Source organism: Manis pentadactyla, chromosome 8 (genome assembly GCF_030020395.1).
Source record: "Manis pentadactyla isolate mManPen7 chromosome 8, mManPen7.hap1, whole genome shotgun sequence".
Classification (NCBI taxonomy): domain Eukaryota; kingdom Metazoa; phylum Chordata; class Mammalia; order Pholidota; family Manidae; genus Manis; species Manis pentadactyla.
Window position 1 is genome coordinate 101,136,610 of NC_080026.1, and position 6,000 is coordinate 101,142,609.

Genomic DNA, 6,000 nt, shown 5'->3' on the forward strand with positions numbered 1-6,000 from the left:
CATTAGTCACTGTCTACCAGCATAATAAGATGCTGTAAAATCACTACTTGTCTTCTCTGTGTTGCACAGCCCTCCCCGTGCCCCCCCACATTATACATGCTGATCGTAAGGCCCCCTTTCTTCCCCCCACCCCTTCTCCCTCCCTTCCCACCCATCCTCCCCAGTCCCTTTCCCTTTGGTAACTGTTAGTCCATTCCTGGGTCCTGTGATTCTGCTGCTGTTTTGTTCCTTCAGTTTTTCCTTTGTTCTTATATTCCACAGATGAGTGAAACCATTTGGTACTTGTCTTTCTCCACCTGGCTTATTTCACTGAGCATAATACCCTCTAAGTCCATCCACGTTGTTGCAAATGGTAGGATTTGTTTTCTTCTTGGAGAATGCATTATTTTTTAACTAAGGGAGTAAAACTCAGATCTTACCACTTATTCAAGCATAGACGCATGAGACCTGGGTAGCCCTGTGCTGGGGAGGTCAGGACTCACAGGTCTGGAAAAAAAAATTCCCCTTTTGTCTCTTACACGGGCTTGCTGCCTGCAGGAAATTGCAGTTCTCAGATTTAACCACCAGGGGGAAGCAGGGACCAGTTGATTCCTGCAATAAGGAAGCTGGGATTCTGAGCTGGTGAGGATTGGAGAGGGGGAACCACACAACTTAAAGCAGAGTCTACTCTGGTGTGGAGCTGGGGTCAGGTTCCCAGGGAGAGGAGGACCAGCTATATGATAGGCAAAGGACCCTTGCCTCAGCACAAGAGGAAAGCGAGGCAGAATCCCAGCCAGGACTGAACAGGGCGTGGGTGCCCAGAGAGGGGAGGAGAATGGCCTACAGACCAAGGAACCAACCGATCCCAGTCCCTCCAGGGGACAAGGTGCAGGCTCTCCATCTCCTGCTGCCTGGTCAGGTGAAGGTTTCTGAACGCATAGCTCAAGGGGCTGACAGGAGGCAGAGGCAGAAGGGAATCGTGGAGGACCAGGCGGCACAGGCCCAGGGGACTGTCATCACCTCCGTGACTGACACAGTAGCTAACAGTTCTTGAGCACATGCCAGGCGCCAAATGCTTTGCCGCCTTGCCTTGTTTAAACATGACCCTCAGGTAGACAGGCATTATCATTCCCATTTTACAAGAAAAACTGAGGCTCAGAGGGGGAGGTGACTTGCTTAGGATGACAGATTTAGGAAGTGAAACTGCAGTTCTGTGTACAGTACATCTGACCCCAGGGTCCTTGCCAGGATGTGGGTGGGCTGGCAGAGGTGGTGGCTATAGGAAGTCCCAGACTTACAAGATAGAACTTGGACCCCCAATTACCCCCTAGGCTTCAGAATCTGGGTGTGGAGTGGCTGTGGGGGCTGGCCCCAACCTCAAGGAGTGACCAGAGGTGGGAGAGGGGCATGTGGGGAGGGTGGTAGAGGACAATGCTACTTGGCTCCCAGCTTGGACACATTGGGCTGGGGAGAGGACCCCTCACTTCCTGGACCCAGATGCAGGATGTGGGAGGGTAACTGGCTTCAGGAAGGCTCTGGGGAGAAGGATGGGCAAGTGTCTAGGGAGAAAAGGCGCAGGTGCCTGACCTGGCTCATCCTGGCGGCAGTGGAGGCAGAAGCAGGGTTCCCTTGCCCCTGTACCTGGGAATGGGGGTCCCTGGGAACTTTTCAAGCACAGAGGTGGAGGGAGAGGTGGGAGCTCTGTGGTAGGAGAGGAGGAACTGGGCCCGGATTCTGGCTTCCACACAGGCCTGCATAAACCACAACCACAGGGCCTGCGTGAGATGGTTATTGGCTGCAAGCTCCTGCAGGCAGGCTGGCAGGCAGCACTGGGCAGGTGTGAGGGGCCCAGGACTGAGGGCAGGCTGGCCTGGCCGCCTGGCTGTCTGGGAGGCAGCAGAGCTGCAGGAGCCAGGGATTAGGCCTTGGACCTGACGTGCCCTAGTGGTGATGGGTGGGAAGGGGCTGCACAGGAGGCACTGCTCTTGCTAGCCCAACAATTTTGGACAGTTACCCAACGTCTCTGGACCTCAGTTTCTCCATCTGCAAAATGGTACTCATCCTGGCATGTCAGGGTTGTTGCAAAGATTAGAAATGATGCATGTAAGTCAAGAAGCACACCGGCTGGTGCAGCAGGGGGCTCAGTAGATGTTGGCAGGATCTTGTTTACTCATTTATTCCACATTTAACCCTACCATATGCCAGGCCACACTGGCACTGGCGATGCATAGGTAAAGCCTGAGCAGCCCCTCTAGAGGATCATGGGAGGTGCTAGGTGGGGGCAAGAACATGTATGGGGACCCTCCCCCCCACACTTTGTCTTGGTGCACCTGCTTGGCCGGCTCCCCTCTGGCCTCATTCCCACCCAGGAGTGGAAGCACACACACAAGTAGACAGTATAGCACATAGGTCTCCAGGTTCCCATCTCCCTGCTTCAGCCATCCCACCATTTCAATAACTCATCCTATATTCTGGATTATTTGAAAACAAAGCTCAGGTGCTGTCTCACTGCACCATGAATCCTCCAGTGTCTAATAGATGGGGACATTTTTACCTGCTTGCAATGCTACCATCACACCTAACAAAACATGGATTCTCTCAACTGTCTGAGGTACAGGGACAGAGCTTGTTCACTGTGTTGGGCTGGGTGGGGCTTGGCTTCTTTCACCTGCCTGAGGGTTTCAGGGTTCTCGGCTCCTGGTGAGGGCTTCATGGCCTGTGGGGAAGGAGATGGGCAGATTTACATGCAGGCCATGAGCTTTCTGGGCCAGAGTTGCCTCCTCCCTAAAAGTGGCCCCTGGCTAAGGGTTAGGGTGAGGGCCTGCCCTGGGGGTTTGGGCTGCTGCCTGCAGTAGCACTGTTCTAGCTGGAGACAGCGTCCCAGGGCTCCCCACCCCAACAGGAGTCCCAGTGGGCTGCCTCATGCCTCATTGTGGGCATGAGTGTAAATGTGTGGATGTTTAAGTGTGTGCAAGTATGTGCAAATAGGTATGTGAGTGTGTGTGGTGGGGGCGGGATGAGCAACAGGCCTCTCACATCACTGGGTAAATGGGGGATAATGTTTAGGGGGGCCTTTGTGCCTGAGGACAGGCTGTTCCTCGCCTGGCCAGAGCTGCAGGGAACAACCAGGCGCCGACTTTGGAGGGGCCGAACCTGTCGCCCTGCCTTGTTACAGCTCCTCCTGACTCTTCTCTTTCTCCCCAACACCACAGGGGGCCAGGCCCAGGCAGCACTGGCTGGGGAACAGCTTGGGGTGGCATTTGATGCCTGACCCTAGGTTTCCCAGGCCAAGGAGAGAGGGGTCAGGGTATTTGAGGCAGGCGGAGGTCCAGTTCCCAGCTCCTTGTGGGGCACAGCCCTGGGTTAGGGCACTGGTCCTGATGCCAAGGAAATCCACCCACAGTCTCTTGTCAGGGTCAGAAACAGCACAGTGTAGAGATCAGAGGGTGCAACAGAGGACCCTAATTGTCAGTCTTGGATATTAGGGCCTTCCCTGGCCTTCGGTTTCTCTTTCTGTCGTATTGTTCCCTACCCTGGTTCCTGCCAGGACTGTTAGGAGCATGCATGAGGCCACAGAGCCAGGGAAGACTTGGGCCTGTGGCCGGCCCAGTGCAGAAGCCTGCCGGCACCTGGGCCCAGCCTCCTGGTGTGAGGAGCTGCAGGGGAGCAGTGGGGCCAGCAGGAAGAGAAGCGGCTCTCCAGGGGCAGGAGCTGCCCCGTATCTACTGCAGCCTGAGAAGAGAGTGGTGCCAGGAGCCTGTCCAGGTTACAGGAGGTGCCCTAGAGCTCCCAGGGGCTCTGGTGCAGAGGTGGGAAAGGGTGGAGTGGTTGAGTGCCCGTGGCTTCTCCCCTTCCCTGTGTCTGGAGTAGGCACCTGGGGGCTCCTTCCACCAAGGCCTGGTGCAGGTTGCTGCCTTCGGCTTAGCCCCCGGTCTACCTCTAAAACACAGCACCGGGGATGAGAACTCAGGATTCCAGTCCTGACACTGACACTTGGCCGCTGGTGACCTCAGATGAGCCCTTTCCTGGGGCCTCAAATTCTGCCCAGACAGAAATGCTGGGAGTGGAGGTGGATATCAGCTTCAAAGGGAGGCAGGGATGGTCCCAGGCATCCTCTCTGGGTCCCCTGACGCTCCTTTCTGCAGTGGATCTGGTCTCTTCCAGCCCTCAGCAGCTGGCTGCCTCTGGACATGGACATTGAGTCCAACCGGAAATCCTTCCTGTCCAGGGCAATTACTGGTTTCCACGGCTCCAAGAGATGTCGAAATGCAGGCTGTGTTTGCCTTGGGTTTGTTTTCTTTCCATGGAAAAACAAAACAAAACAAACACACAGGCACATGCACCTTGACACACAAGAGCAGATAACCAACCATTAACCTTGAAGCCTCAGCCCCAGCACAGTGGGCACTCGGTGAAGGCCTGCCGGGTGAGCAAACGACCCTGGGTCCTGGGTGGGAGGCTTGATGACCCTTCTGCCCTGTGTGATCTTTAGCAAGGCATTTTGTCTGAGCCACAGACAGTGGGGGCAAGAGATCCATGTGCCCTGGGACTCCCTGGGTGCCAAGCCCTGCACCTGGCCCGTGCTCACTGGGCTGTCTCATCTGCACACTATCCTTAGGGAAATTGGGGGAGCTGCAGCTACGCAGCCAGGGCCGGGCAGGGCTTTGGGTACAGGGGTGATCGGAGACAGACTCAGGCTCCCATCCTCAGCTCTGTACGGAGGAGGGCGGCACCCTTCCAGGGCTGCCGGCAGAGTGCCTGCTGCAGATCCTCCTTCTCTGTTGGGCTGGGTGTCCCCTTTGCAACCCCCTGCTTGGCTGTGCTGATACCCATCTACAGTGCAGGCTTTCCCGGCCCTCCCTGCTACCCATTTACCCTGAGGGCAGGCCCCAGGAGGAGAATTCTCCCTTTGTGCTAATAAGCAGGAGAAGGCTTGGTAGCTTCCAGGATTCATTGTGTACCTCAAATAAGACAACAGGTACTGTTTCTGGAGTCAAGGGGGGTCTCTGTTCCTGCCTGTTCCCCACTCCTCTCTGATCAGTGGTCCATCACAGAGGCTGCAGTCTGGAGGTATGAACTTGCCTGCAGACATATGGTTTGACCTGTATACTATATAAAAATTTAGTAAACTAAAAAATGGGAAAATTTCATGTAACCACCCGGATTTCCAGTGCTTTCCACCCTGCTCCTCTCCAAGTAGTATATTCTTTGATAGCAACAACTGGCTGGAGCCGAGGATGGGGTGCCCCTCCGATGTGGCTGGAGCTCCCCCTTCCCCACCTCCCACCAGCCTCCTCATTGATGTCACCATCAGCCTCACAGAACCACAAGGGACCATTTCAAAGCCCTTCTCAACCTTGCACCTTGAACTCATCTGGGGGTTTTAAAAACCTGAGGACACACACCCAGGCCAAGTTCTCAAGCATCCCTGGGGTGGGACCATGGCCCCCACAGGTGAGTCAGGTGAACAGCGAGGTTGAAAACAGCCGGAGCACAGACCCTGGGCTGAAGGGCCGCATGCAGGTGGTGGCTCCCTGTCCGTCGCCCTCAGTAAGGGTCCTATCTCATGACAGCCACCCCAGGGACTTCCTAGGAGGCCCCAGACACTTTAGACTGCTGTGTGATGCCCAGTGTCTGCAACCCAAATCCCAGTCTTGGCGAGAAGGCTGCGTGAGCCATGGCAGCGAAGCCTGGGGCTGTCGTCTCTAAGGAAGATTCACTCCTATATATGGTCACCGGGAGTCCCATTGCTGAGCTAACGTGTGACCTAATATGCTGACAATCTCACCCAGTCTGGGGCCCAACTTGGGGAGGGCCTGTGCCTTGGAAAGTGTCCACTTGGGGGCAGAGGGGCTGGGAGGAGGCACATCAGTGGTGTGGAGGCAGGGCAAAGACAAATGACCCAGACGCAGAGGGGCAAAAGGGCATCCCACGTCCCTCCCACCCTGGTCAGCCTCACACGTCTGAGAACGTCCAGCTCCCTATCGATGCTCTGTGTAAACAAGGAAACCCATGAGCCTC